This window comes from Ochotona princeps, chromosome 25 (assembly GCF_030435755.1).
Source record: "Ochotona princeps isolate mOchPri1 chromosome 25, mOchPri1.hap1, whole genome shotgun sequence".
Lineage (NCBI taxonomy): Eukaryota > Metazoa > Chordata > Mammalia > Lagomorpha > Ochotonidae > Ochotona > Ochotona princeps.
The window spans coordinates 33,390,186-33,417,708 of record NC_080856.1 but is presented as its reverse complement, the minus strand read 5'-3'; the positions used below and the strand labels follow the sequence as shown (position 1 = coordinate 33,417,708).

Below are 27,523 nucleotides of genomic sequence, written 5' to 3'. Positions count from 1 at the left end.
TTTCTGCAGACCGCTCAGGGCTTCTGGTTGTCTTTCCGATGACATTGGTTTCTGCGCGGTAGGACACACTGTTATTGTTAACACATATTCGGCATTAACCAGGCCCAGGATGCCCACCAGCTATTAGCTTCTTTTCTCACACCTAAGTAACACTTACCTAGGTACAATGCAAACTAGGCAGCTGCCTAGAGCTGGGGTGTTTAATATCTTCTAAATAGATCATTTTAATGTGAAGGGATGATTGTGATTTTTTTAAAAAATCTAGTGAATTTTGATCAACATGTGCTTGAATATTATCACTGGGTACATGTAGTATTTAAATATCTCTATAGGGGTCCTCCGTTCCAGTTGCCTTATCATTGTGAACTGCAGTCACCATGCACTGGGATGGAACACTGGATCTTGTTCCTTCTGTCTCTCTTTGCTACCTTTCTACCTCCTTCCTAGCCCTGGTCTTCACTCTGACCAACCCGTAGCAATCACAATTCTAAGTTTGCAGCTATTTTTAACAGTTATATATGATAACATGTTAGTTTTTTTTCTACATTTGCCTTATTTCATTCCACTACATCCATGTTCATCTATTTGGTAACAAGTAAGAATTTGTTGTTTTTAATGACTGAATGCAGTCTCTTGGTATTCATTAGGTTTCACTATTAATAACATCAGGGGAATCAGTGAAATCTAGAATCACAACTAATTTACTATCTTTTTTAGTATACTAATTTAGTATATTTTTATTTCTGTGACTTTTACTTCCTTACCTTGCCCACTTTATTTGGGTGAATATTAACTTACATAACAATAAAAAGTAGTCATTCTAATTTGGTCATGTATCTTAGAGGAGATGCTTTTGTTTTTTTGGCCTTCAGTTGTGTGATGGCTATAGGTTTGTTATGTGTAGGTATTATTTTATTGAGACCTATTTCTGTGTACCTCAACTGAGGTATATTCGGATATATTTATGTATTTGTAGATTTCCTCAACTTACATATATGTTATTACAAAATAAATGAAGAAGTTCATTGAATGCTTTCTATAAGGTGATTTCAACGAGTTCCCTGATTGTGGCATGGGAAAGCAGTGGAGGATGGCCCAAACACATGGGGCCTTGCACTTGTGTGGGAGTCCCGGAAGAAGCTCTGGGTTCCTGGCTTCAAATCTGCTCAGTTCCGGCCTTTGTGGCCACTTGGGGAGTGAATCAGCAGATGGAAGATCATCCTCTCTGTCTCGCCTGCTTTTTTTTTTTTTTTGTATATCATGCTTTCCAATAAAAATAATGTTTATAAAAAAAAATGCAGCAGCTCTTTCATCTCACAAGTAGTGACAGAACCCACTTTGTCCAGACAGCCCTGATCCACTCCTCTACTGTGATACCAATTGTAATATGTCCCTCTTCTTTTTGATGTTATATACTTGAACCTACTTTTTGATTAATCTAGTGAAAGGTTTATTGATTTTGTTTTCCTTTTAAGAACAATGAATGTTTCCTTTATCTTCAGTATTGCTGAATAGAGTTTTTTTTTTCATTTCTTCATTAATCTGTATTTTGAATTTCCTGTTTCTACTCCTAGAGTTGGCTTCTTATTTTTCTGAGATGTGGAGATAAGTGCTTAGGAAGCTATTTGACATTTTAGTTGTTATTGTTCAGGTGTTGACCATGTAAAGTGAAAACTTTTGATATCTATATTCCTCTGATCATGGTTGGTTCTTTCTCATTGGCAATAGGAAGTATAGTTAGAAATAAGAGTGTGCTTTGGTTGCCATAAAAATATGCTGCAGAATGTGTGTCTTGAATTGCAGTTTTTAATTTCTTATGGTTCTTTCTTTAAATTTTATTTTGATGATGTTTACACAGTTGAGAAGGGAGCATGCATGCACATGTGGATACTGATTAAGCTAGGAAGGATCGAGAATTAGGGGAAAGTGGGTGAGACCATTGTTTCCAAATTTTCTTCTTTTTGTGTCTGGAGGATTGTGGAGAGAAGGAGAAAAGCCACTCCCAGAATCCCTACAATAGAACCGTGGATGTAGAATGGCCATCTTATTTCCAGGGTCCCTGCTGAGGAGCATGCTCTGAGGGTTCTGTTCAAGTGGTTTCCATAAGAAATCCTCTCACGGTCCATTAGTTGACATTCCAACTAGTTTCCATTCATCTATATCTTTAGTGTCAACGCTTGCCTGGGGTAGTTGTCCAATCTTTTCTGCCCTGCTTCATGTGCAGGCTCCAACAGACTGCCATATCCACTATGTGCATCTGAGTATGTTCATTCAACAAATGAGGAGGTCCTGTTCTGATACATGAACTCCAAAGTTAATGCACAGATTCCACATTTGTCCAAATATTTGGAGTTCTGAGTCGATTGGATCAGTGGTCAATATTGAAATGAACCGGCTTGGCTGGGAGCAATCAGTCTGATGGGAACAGGACCCTGGGTACGGTGGGCAAGGATTCGGCGAGTGACAAACAGACACGACAACTCAAGGCAGTTGTATCTGAGTGCATTTTGCAAAGGCAAGGCATGAGCTTATTTACAATAGATTATTGCAATGGGACATTTTCTTGCTTATTCATTTCTACAAACAATTATTCCAGGGAGGTAAGCGGGTCTAATGAAAAAAGATTGCTCTCTAATAGCCTGGTGACAGACAGCAGTTGCTGTTTCTTGTGGACACAGTTTGGCACTAGCTACAGTTTTAATCATTAAGCAGTTAGCTCATATTGTGTTTTGTGCCTTACATTGGTTTCAATATTAACTTGCCTATTTTTCTTAGCTTTTCTTCCTGTACAGCTTTTTAAGCTATAGATTTCTACTATAATCTTTTTTTTAAAATTTCTCAAAAATAGTCCTAGGTAGATCTATTAAAGCTAGTGACTTAATACTTATTATCTCATACTGTTTGTTATCCTTGTCCAGTCTCCTGTCAGAAGGCTTCATAGAACTATAAAGGAACATTGAGCCTTTGCCGCACATAAACAATATTATTCCAGCCATAAAGGTAAGAATAAAGAGAGTACAGCCAGGAATGCCAAGACCACTAGAGATGCAACCGAATCCAGGAGGCATCCTTCCTTGAAGCTTCTGCCTCGGCCCGGCGATTTTTCACTCAGGCTCCACTGGAGGTGGCGTGACACAGTATCCCTGAAGAAACTCTCTGAGGTGATCATAGACTTGTGTTTGTACTTGCCAGTATGGGGTCAGCTCAGTCTATCACCCACATCAGCCTATGCACACACAGGTTGTTGCAGTTGCTGGATAAGTTTGTCTCTAGTCCCATGTCTTATGCAAACCAGTGGATGCTGTGGTGGAGGCCAACCGTGCGCATCCCACATTCAGCTCTCATGTACACCACTTGGGAACTGCATCCCAATCAAAGTGACACCCTATTACGCCTACTATGTCTGCCCCCAACCATGGTTCCTTTGCTTGTTGTTTTGAGCAGCAGACTGCTCTTTGCTGCAGCCTGGACCAGTGTGTCCTGTTCCCAATTCCAGTATCCATGAGTGTCAGAGGGTTCCATGGTCATGTGTAGCTCAGCTCTTTACAACTCTCAGCTCTTGAGCCAGCCTTCAGAAATTGCAGTTCCACAGGTTGAGCCCTCATACTCCCCACAGGATCTATCCCCAGACCTAGTTCTTATGCATGCCTGTTGGTGTCATGGCCCAGCTTAACATTATCTGCCCCTTCTATGAAACTCGTTGGCAGTAGTGTAATCTTTCCCTGCCAGACAGGCCCCCAGCCCTACTTTATGTGTGCACTGGTGGGTGGTGGTAGTCCATCTTAAACATCCCAGTTAAGGTCTCCCATGTGGGCATGTGTACTCACTCGTCTGACCCAGAAATTTCTTCAGTTATAGCTGCCAAACCACTAGGTGTTAGCCCCCTCATTTACCTGCAAGCAAAGTGGCTTTTGTCAGTAGAAGTCCTTCAGAAGTCATTCCTCAACTGCAACATACTCCTTCAGTGGTCCTGCCTCCCACACATCCCCCTTACTCCTTCTCCTGAGCAATCTGCAATTCTTGCTCCTGGAATCAAGCATCCCAGCCTAGCTGCTTGAATTCAGCTTCAGACATCTTGGCCTTTGCTGAGAGCGTAAACATGAGCTTGTACCCAGTGTCACCTCTTGGCTGGTGGTGGAAAAGGCATAACCCAGTCTGGCTACTTGAAGGCAGCTTGAGCCATTCTGGCCTGGGCTAAGTGCCAAACTGGATCCTGGACAGCAATGGCCAACTTTGGCTGAGGTGAGGGACACAGCATGGTCTGGTTGCTTAAAGGCAGCTTAAACCATCCTGGCCTTGGCATGTGCACAAAGAGAACCCTAGCCCCACTGGCCGCTTTCGTCTGGTTGTTAGAAGGACAGAACAGGGCCTGGCTGCTTGAAGGCAACTTGAGTTATTCTTGCCAAGGTTGTTTTAATGAAGGACATTGCAATAGATATAAAGTGGCATATCATTGTGGTTGCCAGTTTCATTCACTTAATGATGAATCATGCTGAAAATCTTTTTGTGTGAATTAATTAGCCTTTTGATTATCTTCTTTGTAGAAATATTTTTAGTTTTGTCCATTTTGGTATCTGCTTTTATTGCTTTTGAGTCTCAGGATTTTCCTGCCAACATGCCCGAAACCACCAAGGGGATGAGGTGTCAGAGTTCTTGGGCTGCAAGAACCACCGGGAACAGTCTGCGGGAGCATGTCCATTTATTGTAAAGTGAACACAACTCACTAGGAAGAGAGAAAGCAGAAGGGCAGTCCCAGACAGCCCTCCCACACAACAATGACACTGTAATTGACTAGAAGGCATGTCTGTCCCTTTAGAACCTCTAATCATGTCACAGGTCAAGTACTGCAAACATGGCTCTAAGCCATGCCTCAGGTCATAGGCAGGCAGGCTGTTAGTCGTCCCCACCAGGTAGCATTTGAGTTGACAGTCATAGTTAAGCTGTAATACATGCTTATTTAATTTGTGACTGATGCACAAATTAAATGAAGATCGTCCTATAAATCTACTATGCATTGAGCTTAATAACTTTTTCAGTGTCGTAACTATGTTTACCATTGGTATAAGAATGTTTTTTAAAAAAGATTTATTATTTTTTTGGAAAGGCGGATATACATAGAGGAGGAGAGACAGAGAGGAAGATCTTCCATCTGATGATTTCACTCCCCAAGTGAGCGCAACAGCTGGTCCTTGCCAATCTGAAGCCAGGAACCAGGAACCTCCTCCAGGTCTCCAGATGGGTGCAGGAACCCCAGGCTTTGGGCCGTCGTCAACTCCTTTCTCAGCCCACAAGCAGGGAGCTGGGTGGGAAGTGGAGCAGCCAGGATTAGAAGCAGCACCCATATGGGATCCCGGGGTGTTCAAGGCGAGGACTTTAGCCACTAGGCCGTGCCGCCGGGCCCTGGTGTAATAATTCTTAAACCCAGCCCACACTGAATGTGCTATAATGTGTCAATAGGAGTGAAATCTTGATGACTACAAATAAAAGTATAATGCCATTGTTAAGGTACAATTTGCTAAATGTGTTTTCTCATTTTTATTGATTGGAAACTCAGATTTACACGAAGAAGGAGAGACAGATCTTCCATTCACTGGTATAATCCCAAAGTGGCTGCAATGGCTGGAGCTGCAGAGCTGAGCCGATCTGAAGCCAGGAACTTCTTCCAGGTCTCCCATTCAGGTGCTGGATCCCATGGCTTTGAGCCTTCTTGTCTAATGCTTTTTGAGGCCACAAGCAGGGAGCTGGATGGAAAATGACCAAGCAGAATATGGTCCAGTTCCATAGGAAGAAGAAATAGAAAACTTGGAAACAATGATCACGTCAACTTTTCCCTAAGCCTTGAACCTTCCCACCCTGATCACATATGTAAACATCATTCACAATAATCATAGAAAATTCATATATGTATATATTTTTGAGAGGCAGTTATACAGAAAGAAGGGGCCACAAAGATTCTCCATCTACTCTCTGAAAGAGATGCAATGGAAGGAACTGAGCTGATCAGAAGCCTGGAGTTTCTTCTTGACCTAGCACACAGGTTCAGGGTCCCAAGGCTTTTGGCTGCCCTTTACCACATTCCCACACTACAGGCAGGGTGCTGGTTAGGATGTGGATTAGCCAGAACACACACTGGCACCTCTATGGCATCCTGGTGCGTGCACTGTGAGGGCTTTCACCGCTAGGCTATTGTGTCAGGCCCCTTTTCCAATTTCTCTATCTCTGGTTTTCAAATAAATAAATGATTCAAAAACAGGGAAACAAAAAATCCCAAATCTAAGTAAAAGCCGTGTTTCATTAAGAAATATTAGGGTTTTTGGCTTTTGTTTTTTGCTAGAGAGATTGTACTTGTATTATAAGTTTTTTGGATTATTAGGGATTCTCTTATCTTTTTTTTAAATATATTTTTTATTTTTACTTTTATTGCAAAGTCAGATATACAGAGAGGAGAGGAGACAGTGAGGAACATCTTTGATCTGATGAGTCATTGCCCAAGTGACAGCAACAGCCAGAACTATGCAAATCCAGGGCCAGGAACCAGCAGATTCCTCCAGGTCTCCCATGTGGGTGCAGGTTTCCCAAGCTTTGGGCCATCCTCGACTGCTTCCTCAGGGCACAAGCAGGGAGCTGGAAGGAAAGTGGAGCTGTGTTGATTAGAAGTGGTCGCCTTATGGGATCTTGGTGCCATCAAGGCAAGGACTTTAGCTGCTAGGCCACCACGCTGGCCCTCTATATCACTCAAAAATTTGTCAAATATCAAGACACAGGAAGTTCCATTTGTTGTTCAAATTGGCAACTTTTATGTTTCAAGCTCCATGTGACCTTAACAACATAAACATTCTCTCTTGGGTGTAGAAACGATCAAAGGACTTCAGTAGATAGTTCTCAAAATGTAGCCTTTGGGAAATGTAAATCAACATCACAACCCTGTCAAAATGGCTTTTTTTTTTTTCAAAGAAAGGGTAACAAATACTGGTAAGGAAGTAAAAAATGAGAATATTTATACAATGCTGATGGAGTTATAGATTAAGTCAGCACGTGAAAAATAGTATAAAATTTCTTAAATGTTTAGAAATATGATTGCTGGTTCAGCATGGTAGCCTAGCAGCTAAACTCCTTGCCTTGAATGTGCTGGGATCCCATATAGACACTGGTTCTAATTCCTGTAGCCCTGCTTCCCATCAAGCTATCTGCCTGTGGCCTGGGAAAATAGTCAAGAATGGCGCATAGCCTTGGACTTTACACTTGCATTGGTGAACCTTAAGAGCTCCTGGCTCCTGTCTTCGTATTGGCACAGCACCAGTCATTGAGACCACTTAGGCAGTAAATCATCGGATGGAATAACTTGCTCTCTGTAGCTCTTTGTCTCTGTATTGATTTTGAAATAAAGACAACAAAATCTTTTAAAAGAAGATTAAAATTTTAAAAAGCCTACATAAAATTTAAAGGATTTAATTTAAATGATTCCTGAACTTGAACTGTGGTAATGCATCAAGGTGGAGGAATCTACCATGGGAGGAGGGTTTGGGGAGGGGTAGGGAGAATCCCAATACCTATGAAACTGTGTCACGTAATACAATGTAATTAATGAATAAATTTAAAATAAATAACTAAAAAGAAACAAATTTAAATGAGATTAATCTGAGTAATCTCACTACTAGCTGTATTTTCTGAAAGTTATGAACACATTCTGTAAAAGAGATACTATCTTTTTAATAACAGTACTATTCATAATACACAAGATGTGGAATGAATTGAGGTGTCCATGATTAGAAAATTTTGTAAGGAAAAAGTAGTATCTGTGTACAATGGGCTGTTATTGAGTTTTAGAAACAAAATTCTGTGTATTATACGAAAATGAGTGTAACTAGATGCCAAGATGTTGAGTGAAATATTCCAAGCACAGATATACAAACATGAAATTGTTATATAGAATAGCAAAAAAATATAACAAGCAACAACACAAAGTGGGGCCAGTGGTATATATCAGTATTGCTGCAAACATGATTTGTCACTTTGGATTTATATCTTTGTTAAATAGTGAATGATGATATTCTAGCCTAGTTTTAATGATCTGTGTCTATCAATTGTATGATTGAAACCTTTTTTATTTCATTATTTTTATACTACTTACCTATTAAATTGGTCATCTTACTATTGTTTTAATCACTTAATGAAAAATTAAGATCTTGAGTACAATGTGAATTTAAAACATGTTCTTTCAATTGTTAGACCAGAGAGGGTCTACCTAAGAAGCCATTGAACTTGATTGGACAATGAGATGCTGGACTCTTTGTTTGGTATATGCTTGCAAGGGGGGAATCTCAGCTGAACTTGAACTGTGGTTGTGCAGCAGGGTGGAGGAATCCACCATGGGGGGAGGGTTTGGGTAGGGGTGGAGGGAAATCCCAGTACCTTTGAAACTGTGTCACATAATACAATGTAATTAATGAATTAAAAAAAAGTTTTAAAAAAAGAAAAAAAAGGATAACGGGGGAGGGGAGTCAAGATGGCCAACGGAGTTAGACTGATGTGACCCAGGGACCTAAAAGTTCGGGACAGGAGCAGCCTGAAGTGAGCCTGAAAGGAAAAGAGCCACAGGGAACACTTGGTAAATCCCCCAGTGCCGTCAGGACTGAGAAAGGTGGCACACAGCGGTAAAATAGATGCGAATGACTAGGATCAGCAACCTGAGAAGGACAAGGAAGGTGCCCCAGGCTGCAGAGACTTCAGCGAAATCTGGTGAGCGAACTTCAGGGAGCCGCTAACACAGGGTATTATCCGTCCTTAGCAGGAGGTGAGGTGCAGGTGGATCTTGAGAACAAAACATGGTGAAGGGTGCCTGAACGAAGCAATTCATGGCAGTCTTGGATCAGGGCAGACTGGCTGGAGAGGGTGACTAGGTACAGAAACAAAGAACCTGGGCAAACTTGGGAGCTGGAACTCCCCAGGACTGGGTGGTGCCAATTCTAGGGCCATGAGAACCCTACAAAAGAGAGATCCAATAGCTACCGTAAATATCGCCCTGTTTTAAAGAGCCCACAGTACTGCAGACTGAAGAAGTAGGGGAGGGGAACCAAGGCACCACAAAAGGAGAAACACATCTAGGTCTGCACGAGGTGGCAGCAGAGCTCAAGGATTAGAAGCCAGCAATATCAGATCACATAGATATGGGGCAAGGTCACAGGAAAAGAAATGAGTCAGGAAAAAGCCAGTGCCACCCCAAAAGTCACCAAAAGGCCTGGTCAATCGCAGAGATAATAGCTGAAGTAATTGACGACCTATTAGACAAGGAATTCAGAAAAATAATTATAAAACTCTTAAGAGACAATGAAAATGATGGGAGGAGCTTAAGGAGGTCAAAAGTCACATGAACACAGAAACAAAATTAGTCAACAAATGAGATCCTTGAACTGCAGCACAGAGTTGAGAGCCTATCCAACAGAATTACTGCAACAGAAGACAGGATCTCTGAATTGGAAGATTCCCAGAATGAAAATAGGCAGAACATCAAACAGCTGGTGAAACAATTAAACAAGGCCAATAGACCATACAGGAAATGAACGACAACATCAAGAAGTCGAATATCAGAATTATAGGCCTTCCAGAAGGAGTGGAAAGAGAGATAGGTATGTAGCGGTGCTTGATGAAATTATGCAGGAGAACTTCCAAAACGCTTGGAACATGAACCCAGCCCAAATCCAGGAAGGTCAGAGAACCCCCAACAGATTTGATCAAAAGAGTCCCTCACCCAGATATGTGGTACTCAAGCTCCCCTCCAACGAATACAAAGAAAGAATTCTGAGAATAGCATGAAACATGGACAAGCTTACATTTAGGGGCAGGCAAATCAGGATCACTGCTAACTTCTCAGATCAAGCACTCCAAGCAAAGAGAGAATGGAATAAAATCTTTCAAATCCTGAAACAGAACAACTGTCAACTAAAAATAATGTACCCAGCAAAGATCTCATTTGTATTTGAGAATGAGATTAGATACTTCCATAGCAAGGAGAAACTGGAAGAATATGCCAGCACAAAAGTAGTCCTACAAAATCTCTTTATAAACGTGCTAATCCCAGAAAAAGAAGGAAACCATAAGCAAGGATGGCACACAGAAAGATGTCCCCAGTGAAGTCCACACAAGGCAAGACAATCAGATACCAACACCCACAAATACACATGCACATGGCAGGACAAAATCGCAGTCTCTCAGTATCAACTCTTAACATAAATGGCCTAAATTCATCAGTCAAAAGACATAGCTTAACGGATTGGATCAACAAACAGAACCCAAATGTCTCTTTCCTACAAGAGACACATCTAACCAGAAAATATAGGAACTGAAACTGAAGGGATAGAAAAAGATATTTCACGCCAATGGATGAGAAAAAAAGGCTGGTGTATTGGTCCTGATTTCAGATAATGCAGACTTCAATGTGACAAACATCAAAAAGGTCACAGAAGTGCATTTGTTATTGTTGAAAGGAATGATCCATCAGTAAGTGATTGCCATCCTTAATATGTATGCCCCAAATTGAGATGCACTCAGCTACGGGAAGTAATTACTTATAGACTTATAGGAAGATACAGATGAACATACAATAATCATGTGATATGTGAACACCCATTAACACCAATAGACAGATCAACAAGACAAAGGCTCAACAGAGAAACTACAGAGCTCACACAAACAATGGAACAATTGGACTTAGTAGACATTTATAGAACCTTTCATTGCTACATCTACATTTTTTCTCAGCACTGTATGGAACCTTCTCCAGGACAGACCACATGATAGGACACAAAGCAAGTAAAACTAACTTAAAAAAAAAAAAAAAACTGGAATCATACCATGCACCTTCTCAGACCACCACAGAATGAAATTGGAAATCAATAATTCAAAATGTCCCAGGAAATATATAAACTCTTGGAGGTTCAGTAATATGCTATTAAACAAAGAATGAGTTAGAGAAGAAATTAAAGATGAGATTAAAAAAATTATGGAAACCAATAAAAACTCAGATACAACATTCCAAAACTTGTGGAACACCACTAAAGCAGTGTTATGTGGTAAGCTCATTGCAATTGGTGCTCATGTCAAGGCCCAAGAAAGACACCAATTACTGGAATTAAGCACACACCTCCAGGAAATGGAAAATAGCAGCAAAATAACCCCACAAATAATAGGAAACAAGAAATTATCAAAACAAGGGAGGAGATAAACCAAATAGAAATTAAAAACCTATATAAAAAATCAATGAATCAAACAGCTGGTTTCTTGAGAAGATAAATAAAATAGACACCCCACTGACCTGACTGACAAAGAAAAGACAAGAGAAAGCAAGAACAGGAGCATCAAAGATGAAAACGGCAACATAACAACAGACACTGCAACCACTAAGAAAATAATTAGAAATTACTACAAGGAACTGTACTCTAACAAATCAGAAAACCACCAGGAAATGGAAAGGTTCCTAGACTTCCACCACTTAGAAAGGCTTACCTCAGAGGCAACAGAAGACCTGAACAAACCCATAACCGAAGCAGACATAGAGTCAGTGATTAAAGATCTCCCAACAAAGAAAAGCCCAGACCCAATTGGCTTCATCACAGATTTCTACAAAACATCCCAAATATAGCTAACCCCAATCCTCTACAAGCTCTTCAAAATAATAGAAAAGGAAGCAACCCTTCCAAACTCATTCTATGAAGCCAAAATGACTTAATCCCAAAACCAGATAGGGAATTAACAGAGAAGGAAAACTACAATCCTATCTCTCTGATGAACATTGATGCTAAGATTCTCAACAAAATCTTAGCCAATAGAATTCAAAAAAGCATCAGACAGATCATTCATCCAGACCAAGCAGGATTCATCCCTGGCATGCAGGGATGGTTCAACATATGGAAATTCAGAAATGTGATACACCACATCCAAAAACTGAAGAACAAAAGTCATTTAATAGTATCAATAGATACAGAAAAAGCCTTTGACAAAATCCAACACCACTTTATGTTAAAAACCCTAACCAAGGTAGGGGTTTTTACAGGGAGGTGCTTGGGAAATCCTATAGCCTATAAAACTGTGTCACATAATGCAACATAATTTAAAAAATAACTCAAGGGCCCGGCGGCGTGGCAGAGTGGTTAAAGTCCTCACCTTGAAAGCCCTGGGATTCCATATGGGCGCCAGTTCTAATCCCGGCAGCTCCACTTCCCATCTAGCTCCCTGCTTGTGGCCTGGGAAAGCAGTCTAGGATGGCCCAAAAGCTTTGGGACCCTGCACCCGCATGGGAGACCCAGAAGAGGTTCCTGCACCCGGCATCAGATTGGTGCACACTGGCTCACTTGGGGAGTGAAACATCGGATGGAAGGTCTTCCTCTCTGTCTCTTCTCCTCTCTGTATATCCGGCTTTCCAATAATAAAAAAAAATGTTAAAAAAAAAATAACTTGAATTTCCTCTGAATAAAAAATTTGTGAGTTAAGAAAAAGTGAAGAAAACTGATCACACACACAAAAAACCAGGGGGGCCCGGCGGCGTGGCCTAGCGGCTGAAGTCCTCGTCTTGAATGCACCAGGATCCCATATGGGCCCTGGTTCTAGTCCCGGCAGCTCCACTTTCCATCCAGCTCCCTGCTTGTGGCCTGGGAAAGCAGTTGAGGATGGCCCAATGCCCAATGCATTGGGACACTGCACCCGCGTGGAAGACCCGGAAGAGGTTCCAGGTTCCTGGCTTCGGATTGGTGAGCACCGGCCCGTTGCGGCTCACTTGGGGAGTGAATCATCAGATGGAAGATCTTCCTCTCTGTCTCTCCTCCTCTGTGTATATCTGGCTGTAATAAAATGAATAAATCTTAAAAAAAAATAGGGAAAAAGAGAAGATTGAAAAGTATCATGCTGTTAAAATGATACATATCAGTTACATTAGCTCTTTTTTAATGTTAAAAGTAGTAAATAATAACTGGAATACAAGAACAACCCAGATAACTGCTTAATGCTAAAGAGCTTCCAAAATATAAAAAAAAGGATTCGGTTTGTTACAGCGTGGCCTTTGTGTTATATGTATGTCTTTTCACCTGGCAGGATCTGACTGGCTGATACCAACTAATTGTCACAAGATAGTTGTTTAAGAGATTATCATTTATTTCCCTCCTAAGCTGTAGTGTATATATAGAAATTAAAACTACACTTTATGGATCAGCAGAGGGGTCACAGAAGGCATTACTAAGACACTGACTGGCATTCAAGAACCATGCTCGGGGCTAGAATGTGTGAGCCATACGTGGACCAATCCCCTGACACTCTGACCCCATTGGACGGTTTAGAAGGGCCGGTGGAGTCTATGCAGGAGGCATGACAGTCTATAGGATGCTCTGGGTTGACCAGAGCAACCTCTGGCATAGTTAACACTGGCTGGCAACAGGCCTGGTTGGAGAGCGTGGTGGAGGCCTTGGCTGCGTGGAGCCTACCACTAAGAGGCATAGGAACTGGAGGGAGGCTGAGTTCTGGTCGGGTCACAGTTGTAATCCCTTGGCACAAATATCAATTCGGCTTTGACGCACCATGCCGGATTAGACCACAGCACAGTTTGGTGCTCCGGAGGACCAGGATAGACGTTGGACAGGCTCGGCTAGGCCTCAATCCCATCTGAGCCTTGTATGAGATATGCGTGGGTATGGACGAGCCGTGGCTGGGCTGAAACTCTCAACAGCAGGAACCAAACTGGATTGAAGAGCGGAGCTGGCCGAAGGACCTGCTGGAATGCGTGAAGCCCGACACCATGCAGGAGTCGGAGGAGGAACCTGTACAGTTCCTCTGACAGGACACTGACTCTACAAATAAACGCAAGAAGCATGGAGGTAAATAACCCAGAAGAGGCTTTAGAATGTGACCCACTGGAATACACTTGGCTCGGGTTGGGGCAGACCAGGCTGAGTCGGTTCACGTCATCCACTGGCAAGCCCAAGTGCTGAAACTGTGTGGGGGCCTGGCCGGGTTTGGTTGCGAAAAAAAAAAAAAAAAAAAAAAAAAAAAAAACAGTACAAAACACAAAATGCCAAGGTGAAATGGCCTGTGCTAGCAGGGAATGCAACACCCGACCAGCACTCCTCCCACTGGTTTAGGTAAGGGACGAGAGTGTGATGGGCAGAGCCGGGGAGAGATGCGATACTCATTGGTTCCAATAGAGGTCGGGGCTCAGAAGAGAACCAACCCAGGGGTTAAAACCATCAGCTGATCGGAGTGATGGACGGTGGCGGGCACTGTGCTTACTAGTAGTACATGTAGGAGCCTGGACTGGGAATGCATCAAAGTTTTTTTTAGGGGGATTCCCCTGAACAAAATGGAGGAATCAAAGCATTAATCAAAAAAAGATGGAAAATGGAGTAGATGAATCAACCACCTCAGCTTTATGCTTGCAGCGGAAAACTGGACAAGGGGAAACCCTAAGACGGACTATGTCAATCAGTGGACACTGCACCAGCCTCATCATACCTGGACTGTTGCTGATGATATGTTGGAGCTTCTAATTGATCGAGGTGACGCTCTGCTGGCTCTGCCTACAAACCTGAGAGGGCATCCCTAAGAGGCCGTCGAACTTGAACTGGACAAGTGAGATGCTGGACTCTGTATGGTGTAAACTTTTAATTAGGGAATCTCAACGGAACTTGAGCTGTGGTTATGCATCAAGGTGAAGGAATTCATGATAGGGGAAGGGTTTGGGGTGAAGGGGGGGGAATCCCTGTACCTATGAAATTGTGTCATGTAATGCAATGTAATTAATGAATAAATGAATATTATAGGAAAAAAAAACTACACTTTATGTTATTCCACAGAAAATAAATAAAAATAGAGTTTTAGTATGTGCATACTCCAAAGTGAAAAAATATATATTGTTTTATATATTTATACACTGGAATTTCATGCATATGTATTCCATATTTTTTTACTTTGTGTATGTACATATATAATATGTATTATTGATACATATGATTTTCTATTATCTATATTTAATTGCAATATAAGCTGCAGGAAATATTTAATTATGCAAGTACAATTTAAAAATATTTTCAGTATTTCATTATTTCACTTTGAAATAAGAAAATTGAAGTGAATTATTGCTTTATAATATTTTTAAGTAACTCAGTATGTTTGAGGAAATCATTAGTAAGCTACTCAAAAAACTTATCATCTTGTACAATTCTAAGCATATAGAGACAGAGAGGAAGATCTTCTGTTCAATGATTCACTCCCCAAATGAGCTGCAACAGCTGGTGCTCCGCTGATCTGAAGCCAGGAACCAGGAACCTCCTCCGGGTCTCCCATGTGGGTGCAGGGTTCCAAAACTTTGGGCCATCCTTGACTGGTTCCCAGGCCACAAGCAGGGAGCTGGGTGGGAAGTGGAGCTGCTGGGACTAGAACCGGCACCTATATGGGATCCCGGGGCGTTCAAGGCGAAGACTTTAGCGACTAGGCCACACAGCCTGACCCTAAGCATATGTCTTAATTATCTAATCTAGCATGTTATTTTTCTCATGTGTATCTAAAGATTGCACAATGAACTCATTTTATGCTCATTATAGAAAGAGATCTGAAACAGGATAATAATGGATTTGTAGCTTCAGAATTGCAAACGTAATACAGGACAAAACGTTCTATTTTGTTTTTACCTTATTTGCCATATACATTGTAAATTAAGCTGCATTCATAGAAGTTGCAAATTGAACACGCCCAGCAGAGTTAAACTCAGCTTAGTATTATAGGTCCTGGGTTAATATTTTGGTTCAGTGTCAATATTATTACTTGTCTTAATTTAGTTGAAAAGCAGAGTGGTAATAACGGACGAATATAGTGATATCTTCCACTTGAAGAGCTATTCCAGCAATGCCTTCAACAGTTCATTAGAATGAGAATCTTTAGAGAAAACAACCTTTATGAGAATAAGGAATATTTTGTTGTAATATTAGAATTGCAAAAGTAACACAGCACAAGATATTTTCATTTAACTTTTACTCTGTGATGCTATATGAATTGTAAATTAAACTACATTCACAGAAGTTGCAAATTAAATATACAGAGAATGTACTGTTAGTGTTTCTCTTTAATGATCCAGAACTGAGGAGACATGTGCTGTTACAGGTGTTGGTGTCATTTGAAGATGTGGCTGTGGACCTTACCCAGGAAGAATGGCAGATAATGGACAATACTCAGAGGACCCTGTACAGGGAGGTGATGCTTGAGACCTGTAACAGTCTGCTATCCTTGGGTGAGTGAAACTGTATCATGCCCAAACAGAATACTTCTGTATAGATGACAAACGAAAGAAGAGATTATAAAGTGTAGTAGTTGGTAGGACTAATGGTGATTTTGGAAAATCTACATCATTCTCCATTAACAGGGTACTCCATGACAAAGCCTGATGTGATCTTCAAGTTGGAGCAAGAATCAGCACCATGGACAGTGGAGAAACCTGTGAAGCAGAGACTTGCAGGTAGGTCAGCACATAATTGGCAGGAGAATTGATACATAGCTCAGTAATTGTTGACTGGAATTATATTTGATTTTTACTCTAAGTTTCTTCCAGAAGGACGGCTGGTGAGACACAGTTATTCTCTAGTCTCCATGTATAGGTTTATTCTAGAAATTTGCCAGCCTGTCACCAAAAATCTAGAAGTATATATGGGTCTTTTCATGATCACAAACACTTGAATCACATCTGCCACTTCCCAAGATACATTTTCAGGAAGTTGTTTTTGAAGCAGAGTAGCCAGGAAAAGACAAATTAGTGCTAAGATGGGATGTAAGGTACCCCAAGCCTTATTTTGAATTTTTATACCATATTTTTTGTCATTTCCCGCTTTAAGTTAAATACGCAATCTCATATAATTGAAAATTTTATTTTAGAAATATAGGTATTGTGTTAAGGCATTAATAGATGAGATGTAATGCCTCTTTAAAAATGCTCATAAATGTCCACATTTCACTAATATTAAAATGTGCTGTATCTAGAATGGCAACAAATCTCATTGGCTTCATTGGAACATTTGAAAAGAAACATTTAGATGTGATTCATAGATGTGGTTACTCTTTTACTCATTTCAGATCCCCATGGAAAGAATGAGCTGTTTGGAGCTAATCAGAAAGGTCAAGAAATAATCTTCAGGCAAGTTTTAAGTATAAAAATTACATTATAACTGAAAAGAGAGCTGTATTGCCACAAAGATGCTTAGCATTAGCTCTGGCCAGAACTGCAGCACAAGATGAAAGGGAAATTGTATAAAAATGAGACTTGACAAATAGGATTTCATTCTTTCTTTCTACTTTTTTTTTCATTTGCAGACAGAAGTTTTATTTGCAAAGTGACCAGGTGAATGTAGAAAGCAGAGGGGATCAAATAGCATTTCTTGGGAGAGAGCCAGGAGACGGTGCGCCTCTTGAATGGAGACAGCAAAATTTTTTGGAATGATCTTTGATTTTTAAGTGTCCTCTGAGCATTCCTTGTCTGTACAGGAACCTGTGAGTAAGACACTTCCCATTGCATTGGTTGTCTCTCAACCAGCAAGGAAATAGCTGCTACTACACAGCTTCAAATCTGCACTGGCCATTCTATGGCTGTTCAGCTCTCAGTGTTAGGCAGTCATAGGAGTGACAAAGTTGAAAAAACTGGGTTTTTCTGAACTCATGTGTGAAATGTACAGGGGGTCATCGAAATGCCCACATAGGTCATTTTTAAAGATCAAACCCGTGGGCATGGCATGGTAGCCTATTGGCTGTCCCTCGCCTTGCATGCACTGGGATCATATATGGACACTTGTTTGTGCCCCTGGCAGCCCCACTAAACAGCCAGCTACTGCCCGTTGCCAGAGTCCAGCTCAAGTGAAGTTCAGAACTTGAGAAGGGTGCTTGGAGTAGGCATGGAAAATAAATGGACCACTGCAGTTTCAGGATCATAACAGAAAATTTTAAAAACAGTCCTCTTTTTTTCATCAGAAGCCTTCACAAACTCTGACACCCACTTTTCACACCTGGTCAAGCAGCCATTCCTAAGGATAGTTCTGCTAATTGTTTCCCCTTGGTGCAGGATATCAGCCGCCCTAATCCTGTGGTCAGGGAGTTCTCAATAGATGGTACATGTCAATCAGTAACACATTCCTATTACACTCCTGAGTCTACAACTTAGACTTGAAATAGTTAAGGAAGTATATCACAGAAGGAGGGACATAAAGATTAAGGAAAGAGGGAAAGAATAGATTTCCACTACAAATAGGGACTTAACATCCTTGATTAGGATATGGCCAATGTGGGAGGACAACCCTAAGCATAGGTTCCTGCTACATGTAGGGACTTAACACCCTTGATTTTCATATGATGAGTAGGGCAGCCGAGAGAGCAGGAGTAGTAAAAGGCCCTTTAGCTAAGACGTTATCACCAACATCAACTTGCAAGCTCACACTGATCGTAAAAAGCAACTCCACAGTGGCAGACAATGCCTAAATAGATAGCATAAGTATCTGTGGGGTTGTCCCGTGTCTGTGCAAAGGGAGGTGGAACTGCTTTTCAGGTGGTTGTAGGCACAGGAAATTCCTTGTGGCCTTGTCTTCAATGGAAAAGTTCTCTTCACACCTTCGTGTCTTTCACATGAACCGCATAGACCTCAGCAGCCTTTGTCCTGGGAAAACTGCTGAGAACACCCCACAGGCTTGTGACTATACACCTGCATGGCAGACCCAGAAAAAGCTCCTGGTTCTTGGCTTTAAGGCTGCTCAGCTCAGAAAGTTATGATTTTTTGGGAAGTGAATCAGCACGTGGAAGATCTTCCTATGTGTCTCATATCCTCTGTATATCTAGATTTCCAACAAATATAAACACAAATTTTATTTTCCTTTTTCCATGTTTTACTGTATTTTTGACAATCGTTACATAGTTAATTTGGGTAAAGAATTTGAAGGGTTACAGGAAAATGGGTAAGACTATTCTTTCCATATTGTTTCCTTCATATATCTGCGATAAAAGGAGATTTTATGGGAGAAGCCCACCAATCTCCCTCCCATCCCTGGTCCCTGTTGTGGGGCATATTGCGAGGGTCTTGCTTAAGTGGTTTTGGTAGTTCAATAGGTATGAATTGCTGCCAGTCTCACCACTGCAAGCACGATGAGGTCTTTGAAGAATCCACTGATTGACATAGTCCTCCATAGAGTCTCCATTTGCCCAGTTTTTCACTGGCAAAGTGTAGCTGAGGTGGTTGATTGACTTGTTCTGTCCTCTTGTCTTTTCATGGTTAGGGTTCTGAGTCTGGTTTTTCGATTGGGGGCATCCGCAAAGAAACTTTGTCTGAGTTGTTTCCAGACCAGATTCTTGTGTGTACTAGCAAGTACAGGGCCTGGCACAGTCCATCGCCACGATCAGCTGGTGTTTGCAATTGCTGGGTTGGTTCTGTTTCCAAGCCTGTCTTCTACTGGAACCAATGGGTGCTGCAGTCTAGCCTGAATCCTGCCCACTTCATACTCAGTGGTCACACAAACCAGTGGGAGCTGCAGCCTAGGCAGAGCAACCCAAAGTAACCCCTACAACGCCCACCCCCTATCCTGGTTTGCCAGTATGTGTAGCAGACTAGTCCAATCTGTACCATACCCCATTTAGCTCCCATACATGTCAGTGGGTATTAAAGCCTAGTTCAATCTAACCAGCTCCACTATCCAGCCCTCATGTATGTTGTTGGGTGCCTTTCTGTCTAGCCACCCCTGCTCCTATCTGTTTTTGTGCCTTGCTGTGTTAGTGGTAACCCAAGAGGGAGTATCCCACTATTTCCCTCCCAGCCCACTCCCACTCCCAGATTATGCACTCTCCAGGTGGTTCTGTGATTCTACTTGAAAGAATTAGCATCTGGCATACGTCATCTCACCTTGGCATTCCGTAATGTGTACTGGTTTTTTTGCTGCGCCCAATTCTGGCTCGACCCACACTCTGTTCTGGTGCTTGGATTTGTCAGTGGATGACGTGAACTGATTCAGCCTGGTCTGCCCCCAACCCATGCCAGGACAATTCCATATAATAATACAGTTATGATTGTTCAGTTTTAGCTATTAACTTTCAAAATGAGCAAGTTGACAGGCCTGTAGATCTTCCTCTCTGTGTCTCCTCCTCTCCGTATATCTGACTTGGTAATAAAAATAAATAAATAAACAAACAAATAAATCTTTTTAAACAATGTGTCGTGTAATGTGCCTTTCATGGACAGGATTATCACACATCAACACAGGAATGGGAACCCTTTTCCACATAATTCCCTGACTAGGCTACTATTTGTGGGAAGGGGGAAGAATACACTTTGAGCTGGCCCACCGATGAAAGAGCTGCCTCTGCCCTAGTGCCAGTTATGGTTGTATTTTCTGAAAGTTAGGAACACATTGTGTAAAAGAGTTACCATCATTTTAAAAACAGTACTATTCATAATACACAAGATATTGAATGAATTGAGGTGTCCATCATCAGATATTTGAATAAGGAAAATGTAGTATCTGTGTACAACGGGCTGTTGTTCTGCTGTGGAAACAAAATTCTGTCTATTATGTCAAAATGAGTGTAACTAAAGGCCAAGATGTTGAGTGAAATATTCTAAATATAGATATGCAAATATGATATTCTGTTATGTAGAGTAGCAAAAAAATAAGTAACAACAAAAGGGGGTAGTGGTATATATCAGTATTGTGCAAACATGATTTGTCACTTTTGATTTGTATCTTTGTCAAATAGTGATTGATGATATTCTACCCTAGTTTTAATGATCTGTGTCTGCAAATTGTATGATTGAAACATATCTTTTCATTTCATTATATTTATAGTGCTTACCGATTGCATTGATCTTACTATTGTTTTAATCATTTGATGAAAAATTAAGATCTTGAGTACAATGTGAATTTAAAACATGTTATTTGAAATGTTTAAGAGAATAACAGAAGAGGGGAGTCAAGATGGCTGACAAAGTTAGACTGAAGTGACTGAGGGTCCTAAAAGTTAGGGACAGGAGCAGTCTAAAGTGAGCCTGAGGGGAAAAGAACCCCGGGGAACACTGTGGTAAATCCCCCAGTGCCACCAGGTGGCACACAGCAGTAAAACAGACACAAATGACTAGGATCAACAACCTGAGAAGGACATGGAAGGTGCCCCAGGCTGCAGAGACTTGAGTAAAATCTGGTGAGCAAAATTCAGGGAGTGAACCTCAAAGAGCCGCTAACACAGGAAAGTGTTCACCCTTAGCAGGAGGTGAGAGGCAGGCGGAACTTGGGAACAAAATGCAGTGAAGGGTGCCTGAACTGATCTTCGGAACAAAACATGATGAAGGGTGCCTGAACTAAACAATTCATGACAGGCTTGGATCTGAGCAGATGGGCTGGAGAGGGTGATTAGGCACAGAAACAAAGATCCTGGGTGAACCTGGCAACTAGAACTCCCCAGCACTGAGCTGAGCCAATCCCAGGGCCACAGGAACCCACAGATGGGAGATCCAATAGCTACCATAAATTTCACCCTGTTTTAAAGAGCCCACAATACTGCAGACTGAAGAAGTAGGGGGAGGGGAACCAAGGCACCACAAAGAAGGAAAAACAAACTAAGTCAGCAAGTCCTCAGGTTAGCCACTAGGGGGCAGCAGAGGTCAAGGATTAGAAGCCAGCAATATCAGATCACATAGATATGGGGCGAGGCCACAGGAAAAGAAATGAGGCAGAAGAAGGAGCCAGTGCCACCCCAAAACGTCACTAAAAGCTAGAACCATCCTGAAGAATAGGATGTCAACAGGGGGAATCACTGTCCCAGACCTCTGTACTATATCACAGACATATTATAGGGTGGTGGTTATCAAAACAGCCTGGTACCAGCACAAAGATAGAGAGGGGGACCAATGGAGCAGAATAGAAACAACAGAAGGGAACCACACAGATACAGCCAAATACTCTTTGACAAAAAGTTGACAATCCAAGCAAATGGGAAGGTCTCTTCAGTAAATGCTGTTGGGACAACTGGTTAATAGCCTGCTGAAACTAGACCCACATTTCTCACCATACACTAAGATCAAATCTAAATGGATAAAAGATCTAAATCTACATCCAGAAACCTTCAAACTTTTGGAAGAAAATGTTGGAGACACTCTGCAAGATTGAGGTGTAGGCCCCGACTTCCTAAAAAGGACATCAAAAGCACTAGCAATCAAGACCAAAATACACAAATGGGACTTCATCAAACTAAGCAGCTTCTGCACAGCAAGGGAAACATTTAACAAAGTCAAAAGCAACCCACAGAATGGGAGAAGATCTTTGTGCACTACATAGCTGATAGGGGAGTAATATCCAGAATATACAAAGATCTCCACAACAACCTAAGCACCAAAACAAACAAACCACTCAAGAAATGGGCACGAAAAATGGGCAGACATTTCAGCAAGGAACAAACACAAATGGCAAACAAACATAAGAAAAAATGCTCAAGATCCCTGGCAATAAGGGAAATCCAAATTAAGACAACAATGTGGTACCACCTAACGCCAGTAAGGATGGCTCACATAAAAAAATCCACCAACAACACTTGTTGGTGAGGATGTGGGGAAAAGGGAACCCTACTTCACTGCTGGTGGGACTGCAGGCTTGTACAGCCTCTATGGAAATCAGTATGGAGAAATGCTGGGGTCCATGTGATGGGTGTGGAAGACAGGAAGTTGTGAAGAGTCTTGTTCCATTGCTGGCAGGGCCACAAGGGCCTTCCTGCTGTGTAGCAGGGCTCTGACGGCAATATCTCTATGATCACCTGAATGCAGCTCCGCTTCCCTTTGCATGGACACCGGACAATCCCACTGAGATTTCTGTAATCTATTTAGGCATTGTCTGCCTCTGCGGAATTAACATATAGTACCAATGCGAGCTTGAAAGCTGATGTTGTGATATCGCTTTTAGCCAAGAGGTTTTTCACCACTGCTGTCACAGCTGCCCTCATTGACAATTTGCTGATCAGGGGTGTTAACTCCCCCTTTGATCCTATGCCAATCAAAAGAATAGCAGAAACCTATGCATAGGATCCTCCTCCCCCATTGATCTTATGCTAATCAAGGGTGCTAACTCTCCAGGTGTAGGGGAAACCCATTCTTCCCCTCTTTCTTTGATCTTTGGGTCCTGCCTCCTGTGATACACTTCCTCCCTTAAGCTGATTCAAGACTAGATATAGAATGACCATGACGTAAAAATTCTAGCCAAAGTTTGACTGATTCTGTATAAATAAAGCGGACAACTTTAATGCATAGTCCACAATGATCATGGAATCCTAGTGGTCCATCTCTTTCTCTTTTTGTGCCTCAACCACACCCTTCGCGAGTTCCGAACTCAGCTGGAGCTGGTCTCTGGCAAGGTGCACCCAACGTGAGTGCTCGATGAAGGTAGGTCTTTCCTTTTGTTTGAGGCATGGATAGGACTTCACCCAGGGTGCTACAGGCCCCTGACAGAAGGTCAGGTTAGGAGGGGTGAATAGTCAGAACTTATATTGAGAAGTTGTGTACCCTCTGTGCTGTAAAAATGGGCCAGAGTGGTTCTAGTGAAAGAAGTTTATATGCTGATCTTATTAAACATACCTTACAGAGGAAGAGCATTAAAGTTAGCAAAAAGCAATTATTAGAATTTTTACAATCTGTACAAAAAGTTATCCCGTGCTTTATTGAGCAGGGCGCTTTAGACTTACACACATGGGATCAGGTAGGGAATGATATGAAAAGGTGGTATCGGAATAATGGAAGAGTGGGCATGCCATCCTCTGCATATACCATCTGGAATGTTTTATGGCATGCACTAGATGTGGGCCCTGAGCCTTATTCCGTGCCTTCAGCCCTGACAAGAGAACATACCCTCCTTCTTGACCCTGAGAAGGGAGGCTTAGGCCTTAGTTATGGCTCAATACAAAGTGTCTGTCCTGAAGATAATGTAAAATATTGTAAAACTGATCAGGAAGGTTTAACAGATGAAGAAGATCTTTTGAAACCAGAAATATTTAGATCAGAAGAAGAGCAAATGGCTGAAATGCATGATAAAAGGTCTCCTGCTGTTGATGATAAGCCTCCAAGGTATTCTGCTAAGCCTTGTGAGCCCTTTCCAGCTAGACCAGATCCAGCAAAGACTGGCTTTAGAGGAGATATGCAGCAGGCACATAAGGAAGGTGATTTTTTCTGTTTTCCTGTTATTTATGAATAGAATGAACCTGAATGGGAACCGTTGCCTTATAAGCTTATTAAAGAACTAAAGGATGCTGTCTCTGACTACGGGCCAAGACTACTGTGAGGTATGGCAAACCTTCTCTTACCTTAGAAATGCTGTTAGGACAGGGCACTCATCTTGACATTTCAGAACAAGTTACTCTATCTAAGGAGACATTACAGCTTATCTCCTCCATGGCAATAGAATCATGGAAATGCCTGCCGTCTCCAGATCAAAAGACTTCAGGTTTTGTAAATGTTAAACAGAAGCCTTAGGAGCCTTTTGAAGATTTTGTAGCTTAGGCCCACAGAAGCGGTGAGCTGGACAGTAATTAACAATATAGCTACAGATCTCATAGTTAAACAGCTAGCTTTTGAAAATGCTGCTTCAACTTGCCAAACCTTAATTCAGCCAGTGAGAAGGGCAGGAATGTTGTCAGACTATGTTCGAGTTTGTGCCAAGGTAACTCCATCTTACATGCAAGGCTTAACTATTGCTGCAGCTCTTCAAGGTCAAACTGCCATTCAGATTTTAAAGAACACAAGAGGCAATCAAAGAAGTAAAAAAAGAAACAATTGCTACTCTTGTGGTGGAGTAGGGCATTTTAGCCACAGTTGTCCTGCCAGAAATTCATCCCAAAATTTCAAACAGGAAAAACTTATATGGACACTGCTAAACCTAATTTAAATATTCCTCGCGCTGTCTGTCTACGGTGTGAGAAGGGATTTCATTGGCAAAAAGCTTGTCAGTGTAAATTCCACAAAAATGGAACAGTTCTATTGCCTCACAGTCGATCTAAATTGAGTAATCAGCCTGTACAGGATCAGAAGCAGGATAATAGGAGGGCCCTGTCCTGTGCCCCCCAAGTAATGGGGTCATGTATGGATACTGTCTCTGAAAGGTACAAAACCAAAATGTTGAGTGCTGCATTAAGCAATGCATTAAAGCAAAATAGACTTAACCGTCATAATTGTGGCAAATTGGGACATATGTGGAAAGATTGTAGGAAATGAAATACCCAAAAATCTGGTGAACGAGTTATGGGTTATCTAAAGGCCTGTGGTAACATACAGAGTTTCAAACATCCTGCTCACCTTACAGGGTTTCAAACCACTGTTATTCAGAAACAAATGAATGCTATAAGTTTTAATTGTGGGAAACCCAGCCACTTTCCAAAACAATGCTGAACAGCATCTCTTTTACCTCAAAAATGTGGCACTAATACTGCTAAGGATCAATGCCTAAAGATAAGTCCTAAATGTCATAGAGGTGTACATTGGGCAAAAGTATGTAAATGTAAATCTAAAATTGATCATGATGGCCAATGCCTATGGTCAGGAAACTCCTGGCGGGGCCAGTCCTGGGCCCTGAACAATCAGAGGTTTAAAAGATGGCAATATCTTACCCAAGCTGTGCCCATGGAACGGTAACAGACTTAAAATCTGATATTGATTGTGAAAATGCTAATTAAAAGTTGATATCTTCCTTGACAATTAATTATACTACCTACTGTTCATATCCCAACTGGATGCTTGTGACAACAAGGGTCTTTAGAGTGGCTACATCTCCCATTTATAAAAAGTTATTATACCTTATTGTGCTTTGATCTCCACCTTAATTACAAAGAGATGTCATAAGAATAAGGAGCTTTTTTTTTTTTGCAAAGATGTAAATAAAAAAATTAATCTTTATAGCTCTAAACAGCTTACTTTTTTAATATCCAAGGATGAGACAAGACAAATAGCACTCAACCCTTGTAGACACAATTTCAAAGCAGTCAGCTAAAAAAAATCTCTTTGACATTTTGTTAAGTCATTCGGTTATATTTCAAAAGATTTGTTCCTTAACCCCTTTGTCTTTAACCCTTTTTGTTTCCTTGACCTGCTTCTTTAGTCTTTACAGATGGTCATCTAACAGAATAGCTTCTCTAATCATAGATTTTGAAAAAGTCCTTAAGGGCCAATGAAAGGGACACAATTTCCTCTTAACTTTTGGAGGAGGAAATGCTTTCATTTTTCCACAGGGCTTGGACTTGCTGACTTGGAGACTTGGATTCCAGATCGACTAATTAGACAATCTTGTCCACTTTACATTTCTACGCCCCTGTCATTTTGCAGCAGCAAGCATCCTCTACAGAAGTTCCTCTTCCTCCCCAGCAGGTATGCTCACTTCTGACCCCCTCCTGCTCCTCTTTCTTAGGATACTCATCCCACAGATGCAGTTTCTCCAGGACGCTTTACTTTTTTTTTCTCTGTGAAGCCTCGTACCTCCAACCTTTATAAGCCAAAAGCAGAGAGGTAGAAGATAAAATAAACTGGGCCCACAGAAGAATATGCAGCCTCTTGTACTTTATAAACAATGTGCTTTCATAATTAAAATCTCTTTTTAAACTCTATTAAATTTTTATTTTGAATTCTTGAATTTTATGAATATAACTCTTAAAGTATTATTTAAGGTATTCCTTTAAAAATGTAATAACACCAGACATAATTTAATATAAAAGTAACATCTAATCCACTGTTGAATTTTTTCCAGGTATGGGATGTACCCATGTGCTTTTATCTGCTAGTCTTTATATTTATAGATATAGTCTTTAAAATACTTCTTGCAGCATTTTCTAAAATATTCATCATTGATTCATGGAATTAAAATCTGATCCTCTGTTATAACAACAAAGTTTTAAAAGCACATATTACTATAACATCTCCTCTTAACTGTTTTTATCTAATCAATGATTAAATTTTTCTAGTTAGCTCCAGTGAACTCCAGACCTGACTTTGCTGAAGTGTCTCAGAATATAAGATTCTATATTGAAGTGATCTTTGCGTTTTCTGCCTTTCAGTATGTTCACATTGCTTAAGATTGGTAAGTCATGCGCTATTTTATAGGTATTTAAGATGATCACTTAATGCCAATAATTACATCTAACCTATATTGTGTTATATAAAAAGATTCTATTTCAACTAGATATTATAAATGTTGATGTCCTTGGTATGCATTTTTAAAAATTCAAAAGTTTCATTTTGCAGATAGAACAACTGAGTAGGCTTTTGGATTATATTAAAGATATTGTCAGATGCTAAGTGGAGCAGAATTTTGTCATATCAAAATACTGCTAGTATAAAATTTTTTTTTTACAGAAGTCTAACTCAAATTTCTGTATTTCCAAAAAGTTCCAGGACAGGTAATGCTTAACAACAAAAATGCCAGAAAAGGATAAATGTTTACAGTTTTGTAAATATGTCTAGGCTGTTAACTGTATATCTCTTGGATTAATTTATGTTGCTAAGATAACT

At 41.0% G+C, this 27,523-nt stretch overlaps 2 protein-coding genes and 1 long non-coding RNA gene across 3 annotated transcripts in view; 2 read left to right on the top strand and 1 right to left on the bottom strand.

The window, feature by feature from the left end:
• LOC131483359 (zinc finger protein 585B-like) overlaps nucleotides 1-27,523 on the top strand; it is a 759,159-nt gene that overhangs the window by 313,149 nt on the left and 418,487 nt on the right. The window lies entirely within an intron of this gene.
• Nucleotides 1-27,523, bottom strand: part of LOC118760750 (zinc finger protein 585A-like) — a 215,250-nt gene that overhangs the window by 156,439 nt on the left and 31,288 nt on the right.
• LOC131477980 (uncharacterized) lies at nucleotides 16,138-17,163 on the top strand. Its single transcript, XR_009244234.1, has 3 exons — nucleotides 16,138-16,264; nucleotides 16,397-16,489; nucleotides 17,101-17,163. It is a non-coding gene; the product is annotated as an uncharacterized LOC131477980 (long non-coding RNA).